Source organism: Lithobates pipiens, unplaced genomic scaffold, assembly GCF_037356315.1.
Source record: "Lithobates pipiens isolate NorthernLeopardFrog02 unplaced genomic scaffold, aLitPip1_a1.2 Scaffold_19, whole genome shotgun sequence".
NCBI classification, from domain to species: Eukaryota; Metazoa; Chordata; class Amphibia; order Anura; family Ranidae; genus Lithobates; species Lithobates pipiens.
In genome coordinates, this window is record NW_027507764.1 from 411,459,868 (window position 1) to 411,472,621 (window position 12,754).

The following is a 12,754-nucleotide window of genomic DNA, read 5'->3' on the forward strand; positions in this document are numbered from 1 at the left end:
AGCAATAGGAAAGAAGCCCAAGAATGATTCTTTTACTTCAACATTATCACCTTCAATATGAACATATCTGATCACTTCACACATCTGATCAATGTGTGACACATCAGGGGTACTGTCAAAAAGAATCCCAAAGTACTTTGCTTTCTTGATGTCAGCCACTATTTTCTTTTTCACTTGATTCCCCAGAAGACAAATAAATTCATTTTGAATTTTTGGCGAGAAATAAGAGGTCATTCTCTTCCCAGATTCGGTAGAACGTTTCAGCCTTATGAAATGTTCCTTTAAAACTGGATCATAATTTGAAAGCAATTCTGCCAATTCCAGGAAGTTTCTTTTTTATTTACTGATGACATGATCTCTCTATGACCACGAAAAGGAAGATTCTGGTGAGCCCAAAACAAGGTTATATCCAAGAGGCGATGCAAAATATCCCTCCATTTCTTTTTCTCATTGTCCACTGTTGTTTGGTGGACATGATCAATACATTTTTGTAGCCTCAGTCCTGTTCTCAAGGTCTTCCATTTCTCCAAGCATGTAAGATGCTGTTCAGAAGCTTCATGATCAGATACCTTTGGATTCAGCTTCCACCACAACTGAAACCCGGTAACAAAACTGGATGTTACAGTTAGTTTTTCATCAAGCGCAAAAAGTCTGCAGCAAAAACAAAACAAACTTTGTTTTGATGGAGAGTACACCATCCAGGTTCTAAGAATTGTCTCACCATTTGGAAGAGCCTTATAGAACCATGCAGTGGTGAGCTGTCGACTTTTCCCTTTCGATTTCTCTCCTCGTCTTTCAACAGCACTGAAAGGCCCATCTCTATTTTGGAAAGGTTCACTTCCCCTCTTAATAAGGTCCACTCTTAACTCATCTGGAACTGGAACTGGCCAAGCAGCAACATCAGAATAAACTGATAGTTTATCAGTCTGCTCTGCTTCTTCATCAGAGTCTTGCTGGGGGAGGCTTCTCCTGGCATCTCCTTCCGCGACATCACTCTCACTGCTTGAAGATAAGTCGATCTTCTCCAATTCTTGCCTTTTTATATATGAATGCTCTTGAGAAGATACTTCTGGTATTTCTCTCTCAAATTCAAAAGTCTGAATGCCTTCAGCACTTTCTCCTACTGCAGTAGATGTTGAAGGTGTGACATATTTTAAAATGGATCCAGACATTGCCTCAGCTGACTGTTCTTTTGCCTTCTTCATCTTTCGTTGCTGAAACCCACTAGGTCGATTTCGCTTCATATTGGTGTTTTCTGAAAAATATACTTTGAACGTAAGCACAAATACATGTCTCTAAAAAGTCCAGTGCTTCTTCTTCCAAATCTCAACATGTGCAGTTGTGCACCAGCAAACTGTGCATGGTGGACTAGAAAACAACTCCTTCTCTTAATACAAAATCCCATGCACTTTTGGTGCTTATACTCAAATTGTGCACTCTCCAGACCTCCATAACCCTCTTAACTTAATAAGTGGGTCCACAGTAGCTTAAATTTACAATATCCTTCTAAGTGTATTTATACCAAAAAAATTACTTAGAACCCCCAAACATATATATATTTTAAGCAAATGACAGTCATTGCAATATTTTATGTCACTCAATATTTGCGCAGTGGTCTTTCAAACGCAAATTTTGTGTAAAAAATAAAATACACTTCAAGGAATAAAAAATAAAAAAACGAAACAGTAAAGTTAGCCCAATTGTTTTGAATAATATGAAAGATAATGTTACGCCGAGTAAATGGATACCAAACATGTCACGCTTTAAAATTGCGTACACTCATGGAATGGCGACAAATGACGGTACTTAAAAATCTCCATAGGCAATGTTTTAAAATTTTTAAAGGGTTGTCTTTCCTTTAAACAAAGTTGGAAAAGTGGGTGGAACTCCACTTTAAGTTTGTATAGGATCAGAAACTTCCAGCACAGTAGAATGCTGTAGAGCAGGGGGGTCTCTAAACTTTCTAAGAAAAGGAAGGGTTCACTATCCTTCAGACTTTAGGGGCTGTGGCCAGTGGTGTTAGAAAATGCCCTGCATCAGTGGGAGTAAACAGTGCCTCAGGCTTGGTGGTCATTGGGAGTAAAAAAAAAATATGTAGCACCTATGGTTAGTAGGAAAATAAATAGTGCCCCATCAATTGTATTAGTGGGGAGAAAAAAGTGTCCCATCATTGGTGTCCGTGGAAAGAATAGTTCCTAACATTGGTGTTAGTGGGAGGAATAGTGTCCCATAACTGGTGTCAGTGGGAAGAATAGTGCCTCATAAGTAGTATAAGTGGGAAGAATAGTGCCTCATAAGTAGTATAAGTGGGAAGAATAGTGCCTCATAAGTAGTATAAGTGGGAAGAATAGTGCCTCGTAGTTGGTGTGAGTGGAAGAAATGGCACCAAACGTTGTGTCAGTGGGAGGAATAGTGCACCATAATTGATGTCAGTGGGAGGAATAGCGCCCATCATTGGTATTAGTGGTAGGAATGCCCCATCGTTAATGTCAGTGGGAAGAAATGTGCCCCATTATTTATGTCAATAGGAGGAATCATGCCCTATTGTTGGTGTCAATGGAAGGAATGGTGATTCATTGTTGGCGTCAGTGAGAGGAATAGTGTCCCAAGAGCCGGATAAAGATGATAAAGATTTTTTTTCCACAAAATTGTCATTGTAATAGGTCATTCCTCTCACATGGCATGTGTATACCACAAATGAAACCCCAAAATAAATTCTGCTACTCCACCTGAGTATTACGATACCACATGTGTGGGACTTTTTCACAGCCTGGCCACTTAGAGAGGCCCAACATGCAGGGAGCGCCATCACATGTTCTAGGAGCATAAATTACACATCTAAATTGTTGACTAACTATTACACTTTTTAAGGCCCTGGAGCACCAGGACAATAACACGTGACACCGATATGGCACTGATGACACGTGACACTGATGACAGATGCCACTAATATGGGGCACTGATGACACGTGACACTGACGACAGATGGCACTAATATGTGGCACAGATGGCACTTATACGTGGCACTGATGACACGTGGCACTAATACGTGGCACTGATGACAGATGTCACTAATACGTGGCACTGATGACAGATGGCACTAGTACGTGGCACCGATGACATGTGACACTGATGGCAGATGGCACGTGACACTGACAGGTGGCATTGATGACAAATGGCACTGATACGTGGCACTGATGACAGATGGCACTAATATGTGTCACTGATGACAGATGGCACTAATACGGGCACTGATGACACGTGACACTGATATGGCACTGATGACAGATGGCACTAATACGGGCACTGATGACACGTGACACTGATATGGCACTGATGACAGATGTCACTAATACGTGGCACTGATGACAGATGGCACTAATACGGGGCACTGGTGACACGTGACACTGATATGGCACTGATGACAGATGGCACTAATACGGGGCACTGATGACACATGACACTAATATGGCACTGATGACAGATGTCACTAATATGTGGCACTGATGACAGATGGCACTAATACGTGGCACCGATGGCATGTGACACTGATGACAGATGGCACTAATACATGGCACCGATGACACGTGACACTGATGACAGATGGCACTAATACGTGGCACCAATGACACGTGACACTGATGGCAGGTGGCACTGATACGTGGCATTGATGACACGTGACACTGATATGGCATGGCACGTGACACTGACAGGTGGCATTGATGACAAATGGCACTGATACTTGGCACTGATGACAGAAGGCACTAATATGTGGCACTGATGACAGCGGCCCTGTCCACAGCGCGCCGCTGCCACCACTATAATCGCGGAGGGGGTGCCGGCCTGACACCCCCCCCAAGTGTGCATCACCCGGGGCAGGCCGCACCCCCCGCCCCCTACTTAGTACGCCTCTGGTTTGGAGTTAATTATTAAAGCCCCATTATGGCTGGGGGAAAAAAAAATATTTGTCAATTCCCAGAAATTTAAAATTTTTTAAAATTGCAACACTCGCCCTATCTCTTTCCTGTCACCTCACCTGCAAACAAATTTACTGATCTCCTCTTCTAGTAGGTTTTGCCAGACCAGAGCATTAATGCATGTAGTTACATAACTTGTAACACCTCAACTTACATACTGTGTACACTCACTGTGTAGATCAGATGATGCCGCCCGATTCTGAGTGTGTCCTATGTCCTGTGATCCTGTGTGTGCACTGTGCAGAATACAGATGCCGACGATGCCTCAGAGTCTACAGAGCCAGATCCGCTGCTCGCCTGAGTAGTGAGTCGCTGGCGCTGCCTTCCTGCTCCTACATGCGGAGAGACAGGAAGGAATCACTCCGCGGCGCCGGGGGGGCGGCACTACTAGACGCACGCACTGTGAATGGCTGGCCGTGACCCGCACGCACTGTGAATGGCTGGCCGTGACCCGCTGGCTGGCCTATCAGCGGCCCTGTCCGCAGCGTGCCGCTGCCACCACTATAATCGCGGAGGGGGGTGCTGGCCTGACACCCCCCCAAGTGTGCATCACCCGGGGCGGGCCGCACCCCCCGCCCCCTACTTAGTATGCCTCTGGGCAGGGTTAACCCATACGTAGTCTGCCATGGAGTCCATCAGGAAAGGAAAATGATGGCAATAAAATATTTTAATATTTTTTTTTTAAATGTACGTTTTTTTAGTACGTTTTTTTAGTATTTTCAAATACTTATAACGTAATTTTCCTTTCCTGATGGACTCCATAGCAGACAGAGTTCAAACCCCTCCATCAAGAGTTGGCTAGTTACGGAATCCATTCTCTAGAGGTGAGCTCAAATTTATGGGAGTGGGGTCCTATAGCATTGGAGAGGAGGCAGGGTTAACCCACACATAGTCTGCCATGGAGTCCATCAGGAAAGGAAAATTATGGTAATAAAATATTTTAATTTTTCTTTTTTTTAAATGTACGTTTTTTATCATTTATGGGGCAAAAATAAAAACAGCAGAGGTGATCAAATACCACCAAAAGAAAGCTCTATTTGTGGGAAAAAACTGACACAAATTGTTTGGGTACAGCATTGTATGACCGTGCAATTACCAGTTAAAGCTACCCAGTGCCAAATTGTAAAAAGTGCTCTGGTCAGGAAGGGGGTAAAATCATTCGGGGCTGAAGAGGTTAAGAACTACTGGCCAATCACATTTATGAGAGGCAACATTATTTGGCGAGTGAGTCTGATACCTGGTGTGAGGGATTTCCACTGTGGTAAAGTCATTGTATTTTTTTTTTCTGTCTGTACGCTGAACACTGGGTGATGTGAAAAGGGATATTTTTTCTAAAAGGACTGGGATGTTATATATATATTGGACTAATTGGGAGAAAACAACCAAATCCTCAGACAATTATTTGCTGCACTTTCTCTTCTCCATGCTCCGTGTGGCACACAGAGAGATACAAAAGAAAGGTTACGTCAATTTTACACCATTTTAACTGGTTGGCCGTCTGGAAAAGCGACCAGGTTGGCCATGAGGAGAAGCCAGAGATGACCACTGAAGCCATGCAGAACCTGGATGGGGTAAGTGCGGGGGCTGGCAGGCTTCTAAGTGGGGCTAGCAGGAGGGGGTGGGTGGGGGAGTTGTTTGCCATTCCCCCCCCCAAAAAAGGGAGCACCAGCTGCCATGGATTCCCTCAGCAGTATTTGATAAACCTATGAAAATGAGTGTTCCGGTCTGGTGGACCCAGAGAGTGGCGTTTCAAAGTCCGTACGATGTCTAGTCAGATTGTCCAGGCTAAAGTCTTTGTCAAGGACATGTTTGAGTTTTGGTATATCTGAACCTTGCACGCAAGGATCTGTGACAAGAAGAAAGTAGGCGAGACAGGGGAGTCATTTTCTTGTCAGAGAGTGTGACGGAATAAGGCAGAGTCCCCTCTATGCCAGGAAAGGAATATGGAGCACTAAAAAGTTGGAGGAAATGAGGCATTTCTGAACGAATGAGTCACAGGGCTGGGTCCTGAAGACAATAAACCTATACTCAGAGTCCCACACCATTAGTGTAGCAGCAGTCACAAGCGGTAGTAAGTCCCTAAAGGGTCTATGAATAGGGTCTGTTCACGGTAGTGAAGTGACATCCTGAGAAATTAGGTAATCTTCCAAGATTGCCCATAATTTGCTTGATTTACCATAGTACCAGTCTATTACCCTTATCAACGAAGCCACCTGAAAACACAGGAGATAGTTGGGGTAAAGCAACCCCACATTTAGTCCTCAGTATTGCGAGGACCAAGTGTCTCAGCCTGGGCTTCTTATACCAAACAAAGTTGCTTATAGCTCCAATAGTGACTGAAAGTATGGGGGGCAGGTATGGCCTGGAAAGTATAGAGGAGTGTTGGCAGAATTTCCATTTTAATAGCATTCATGCGACCACGGTATGTCATAAAAAGTAAGCCATGTCTGAATTGAAGTAAAGAGGTGTTTATAGTTACAGTCAAAGTAACCCCCTGCGATCTTGGCCTCTGTTTAATAACTTCTGCCCACCCTCCATCAAATGATGGCAGGGCGATGCAGCTCTTGTTCTGGGACGCCGTCATAGGATGGCGGTACAGAATGGCCGCTATCATGCGCCCACGGGGCGCACAGGGTGGTGATCGAAGCAGCACCGTGTCCTAGCAACAGCTTCTGCGGCTCTTTAACCATGTGATCAGCTGTGTCCAATCACAGCCGGTCAAATGCAAACACGGAGATGCTGGTAATCGTCTCTCCTTGCCTCACACTGACAGAGTGTGTGGAGAGGAGAGCCGATCAGTGGCATCTCCTCACAGGGGTACAGCTAGGGAAGTAATCAGGGCACTGATCATCAGTGCCCTGATTACAATATATAAAGGGTAAAAAAAACATGCCCACCAATGCCAGCATACAGTGCCCACCAATGCCAGTGATCAGAGCCCACCAGTGGCAGCAATCAGTGCCCACACTACCCACAAGTGCCACAAATCAGTTCCCATTAGCCATGCCAGTCAGTGCTGGCAATTAGTGCCGCCTATCAGTGCTGCCCATCAATGCCCATCACTACTGTCCATCAATGCCCAGTGTCGCCCATCAGTGCCCATCTGTACCACCTATCCGTGCCCACCAGTGCCGCCTATCAGTGCCCGCCACTGCGGCCTATCAGTGCCGACCAGTGCCGCCTATTAGTGCCCATTAGTGCCACCTATCAGTGCTCATCAGTGCCACATATCAGTGCCACTTTTTAGAGCCCATAAGTGCCGCCTCATCAGTGCCCATATTGCCACATCATCAATGCCCACCATTCCTAGAATGTAACTGTTTTTTTAAACCATTAAATCAATTGGTTTAGTTCTGCTTTAAGGCCCACTAAGGCAGACAACACAGTGGGAATGCGGATACCAAGGTATTTGATAGCTGTCGGTTGCCACTTAAATGCAAAATTGGATTTAAGAAGAGATATAGTAGTTGGAGGAAGTGATATTTTCTGTCTTGTTGTAATTTACCCTGAAATTTCTCACCAACCCAAATTCTTCAAATGCTTTGACCAGGAAGGGTAGGGATTAGTGATGGCCGAACGGTTCGCCCGGCGGTCGTTTCGCGGCGAATTTCCGACTTTCGCCGTCCGCGGGTTCGAACGCCTTTTTCCGTCGTTCGCCCCGGCGGACTTACGTGTTTAATGTATACAAGAACTTTAACCTTTCGTGACACGTTTATCATGTGTTACAGGACAACCAATTGAGACATGACAGCTCATGGACACTTGGACATTCCCCCTAACCTATAAATACACCCGATCCGGTGGCCATTTTACATTCTTTCTTCTGTCACTGTAGGGAAAGGATCCTGTGTGGAGTAGGGACAGAGAAAACGCTAGCTATTTGGTACACAAAAGTTCTTTTCAGGACTGGTATAGGTGTTAGGTCAGCAGCCTGAGTTTCTTTTGTCAGTTTAGATAAAGGGACAGAGCGCTGTATGCTGCTATTTTAGGGACAGCTCAGCCAGATTAGTCTTTCTTCATCATCATCATCATCATCATCATTAGCTGTTACTATCAGGTCCACAAAAGAGCTGTTCCAGCTAATCGTTCCAGCCTACTCTTTTTTGCCAATTTGTATAGGGACAGGCAGGAAGCAGTGTGTCAGGCAGTGAGGATAATTTTAAAGACTTGCTGTTACTATTAGTTCCACAAAGGTTCTTTTCAGGACTGGTATCAGTGGTACGGTAATAGGCTTGTACACGTATAATATTCTTTCTTCCAAATATAGAAAGAATATTATACTTGACTGCTGCCCTTCTGCTGCAGTCTGCTAATCATTCACAACTCACTTGTTCCACAAAGCTCTTTATCAGGACTGGTAACTTGGTCTGTCTAGGGTGCTACGGTACATAGGCTTGGGTGCGGTACAGTCTGCTGTTCTGTAAGGACCGCTATCGGTCCACAATACATAGGGTTGCCGTGCACTACTGCTGACCGCTGCCCTATACTGCAGCAGTCCTTCATTGGTATAGGGACTGACGTACAGTCTGCTAATCACTAACACACAACCTGCTTGGTCCACAAAAGTTCTTATAAGGACTGGTAACTTGGTATAGGGTGCTACGGTACATAGGCCTGAGTGCGTTACAGTCTGCTGTTCTGTAAGGACCGCTATCGGTCCACAATACATAGGGTTGCCGTGCACTACTGCTGACCGCTGCCCTATACTGCAGCAGTCCTTCATTGGTATAGGGACTGACGTACAGTCTGCTAATCACTAACACACAACCTGCTTGGTCCACAAAAGTTCTTATAAGGACTGGTAACTTGGTATAGGGTGCTACGGTACATAGGCCTGAGTGCGTTACAGTCTGCTGTTCTGTAAGGACCGCTATCGGTCCACAATACATAGGGTTGCCGTGCACTACTGCTGACCGCTGCCCTATACTGCAGCAGTCCTTCATTGGTATAGGGACTGACGTACAGTCTGCTAATCACTAACACACAACCTGCTTGGTCCACAAAAGTTCTTATAAGGACTGGTAACTTGGTATAGGGTGCTACGGTACATAGGCCTGAGTGCGTTACAGTCTGCTGTTCTGTAAGGACCGCTATCGGTCCACAATACATAGGGTTGCCGTGCACTACTGCTGACCGCTGCCCTATACTGCAGCAGTCCTTCAGCGGTATAGGGACTGACGCACAGTCTGCTAAACACTAACACACAACCTGCTTGGTCCACAAAAGTTTTTATAAGGACTGGTAACTTGGTATAGGGTGCTACGGTACATAGGCCTGAGTGCAGTACAGTCTGCTGTTCTGTAAGGACCGCTATCGGTCCACAATACATAGGGTTGCCGTGCACTACTGCTGACCGCTGCCCTATACTGCAGCAGTCCTTCATTGGTATAGGGACTGACGTACAGTCTGCTAATCACTAACACACAACCTGCTTGGTCCACAAAAGTTCTTATAAGGACTGGTAACTTGGTATAGGGTGCTACGGTACATAGGCCTGAGTGCGTTACAGTCTGCTGTTCTGTAAGGACCGCTATCGGTCCACAATACATAGGGTTGCCGTGCACTACTGCTGACCGCTGCCCTATACTGCAGCAGTCCTTCATTGGTATAGGGACTGACGTACAGTCTGCTAATCACTAACACACAACCTGCTTGGTCCACAAAAGTTCTTATAAGGACTGGTAACTTGGTATAGGGTGCTACGGTACATAGGCCTGAGTGCGTTACAGTCTGCTGTTCTGTAAGGACCGCTATCGGTCCACAATACATAGGGTTGCCGTGCACTACTGCTGACCGCTGCCCTATACTGCAGCAGTCCTTCATTGGTATAGGGACTGACGTACAGTCTGCTAATCACTAACACACAACCTGCTTGGTCCACAAAAGTTCTTATAAGGACTGGTAACTTGGTATAGGGTGCTACGGTACATAGGCCTGAGTGCGTTACAGTCTGCTGTTCTGTAAGGACCGCTATCGGTCCACAATACATAGGGTTGCCGTGCACTACTGCTGACCGCTGCCCTATACTGCAGCAGTCCTTCAGCGGTATAGGGACTGACGCACAGTCTGCTAAACACTAACACACAACCTGCTTGGTCCACAAAAGTTTTTATAAGGACTGGTAACTTGGTATAGGGTGCTACGGTACATAGGCCTGAGTGCAGTACAGTCTGCTGTTCTGTAAGGACCGCTATCGGTCCACAATACATAGGGTTGCCGTGCACTACTGCTGACCGCTGCCCTATACTGCAGCAGTCCTTCATTGGTATAGGGACTGACGTACAGTCTGCTAATCACTAACACACAACCTGCTTGGTCCACAAAAGTTCTTATAAGGACTGGTAACTTGGTATAGGGTGCTACGGTACATAGGCCTGAGTGCGTTACAGTCTGCTGTTCTGTAAGGACCGCTATCGGTCCACAATACATAGGGTTGCCGTGCACTACTGCTGACCGCTGCCCTATACTGCAGCAGTCCTTCATTGGTATAGGGACTGACGTACAGTCTGCTAATCACTAACACACAACCTGCTTGGTCCACAAAAGTTCTTATAAGGACTGGTAACTTGGTATAGGGTGCTACGGTACATAGGCCTGAGTGCGTTACAGTCTGCTGTTCTGTAAGGACCGCTATCGGTCCACAATACATAGGGTTGCCGTGCACTACTGCTGACCGCTGCCCTATACTGCAGCAGTCCTTCATTGGTATAGGGACTGACGTACAGTCTGCTAATCACTAACACACAACCTGCTTGGTCCACAAAAGTTCTTATAAGGACTGGTAACTTGGTATAGGGTGCTACGGTACATAGGCCTGAGTGCGTTACAGTCTGCTGTTCTGTAAGGACCGCTATCGGTCCACAATACATAGGGTTGCCGTGCACTACTGCTGACCGCTGCCCTATACTGCAGCAGTCCTTCAGCGGTATAGGGACTGACGCACAGTCTGCTAAACACTAACACACAACCTGCTTGGTCCACAAAAGTTTTTATAAGGACTGGTAACTTGGTATAGGGTGCTACGGTACATAGGCCTGAGTGCAGTACAGTCTGCTGTTCTGTAAGGACCGCTATCGGTCCACAATACATAGGGTTGCCGTGCACTACTGCTGACCGCTGCCCTATACTGCAGCAGTCCTTCATTGGTATAGGGACTGACGTACAGTCTGCTAATCACTAACACACAACCTGCTTGGTCCACAAAAGTTCTTATAAGGACTGGTAACTTGGTATAGGGTGCTACGGTACATAGGCCTGAGTGCGTTACAGTCTGCTGTTCTGTAAGGACCGCTATCGGTCCACAATACATAGGGTTGCCGTGCACTACTGCTGACCGCTGCCCTATACTGCAGCAGTCCTTCATTGGTATAGGGACTGACGTACAGTCTGCTAATCACTAACACACAACCTGCTTGGTCCACAAAAGTTCTTATAAGGACTGGTAACTTGGTATAGGGTGCTACGGTACATAGGCCTGAGTGCGTTACAGTCTGCTGTTCTGTAAGGACCGCTATCGGTCCACAATACATAGGGTTGCCGTGCACTACTGCTGACCGCTGCCCTATACTGCAGCAGTCCTTCATTGGTATAGGGACTGACGTACAGTCTGCTAATCACTAACACACAACCTGCTTGGTCCACAAAAGTTCTTATAAGGACTGGTAACTTGGTATAGGGTGCTACGGTACATAGGCCTGAGTGCGTTACAGTCTGCTGTTCTGTAAGGACCGCTATCGGTCCACAATACATAGGGTTGCCGTGCACTACTGCTGACCGCTGCCCTATACTGCAGCAGTCCTTCAGCGGTATAGGGACTGACGCACAGTCTGCTAAACACTAACACACAACCTGCTTGGTCCACAAAAGTTTTTATAAGGACTGGTAACTTGGTATAGGGTGCTACGGTACATAGGCCTGAGTGCAGTACAGTCTGCTGTTCTGTAAGGACCGCTATCGGTCCACAATACATAGGGTTGCCGTGCACTACTGCTGACCGCTGCCCTATACTGCAGCAGTCCTTCATTGGTATAGGGACTGACGTACAGTCTGCTAATCACTAACACACAACCTGCTTGGTCCACAAAAGTTCTTATAAGGACTGGTAACTTGGTATAGGGTGCTACGGTACATAGGCCTGAGTGCGTTACAGTCTGCTGTTCTGTAAGGACCGCTATCGGTCCACAATACATAGGGTTGCCGTGCACTACTGCTGACCGCTGCCCTATACTGCAGCAGTCCTTCATTGGTATAGGGACTGACGTACAGTCTGCTAATCACTAACACACAACCTGCTTGGTCCACAAAAGTTCTTATAAGGACTGGTAACTTGGTATAGGGTGCTACGGTACATAGGCCTGAGTGCGTTACAGTCTGCTGTTCTGTAAGGACCGCTATCGGTCCACAATACATAGGGTTGCCGTGCACTACTGCTGACCGCTGCCCTATACTGCAGCAGTCCTTCATTGGTATAGGGACTGACGTACAGTCTGCTAATCACTAACACACAACCTGCTTGGTCCACAAAAGTTCTTATAAGGACTGGTAACTTGGTATAGGGTGCTACGGTACATAGGCCTGAGTGCGTTACAGTCTGCTGTTCTGTAAGGACCGCTATCGGTCCACAATACATAGGGTTGCCGTGCACTACTGCTGACCGCTGCCCTATACTGCAGCAGTCCTTCATTGGTATAGGGACTGACGTACAGTCTGCTAATCACTAACACACAACCTGCTTGTTCCACAAAAGTTCTTATAAGGACTGGTAACTTGGTATAGGG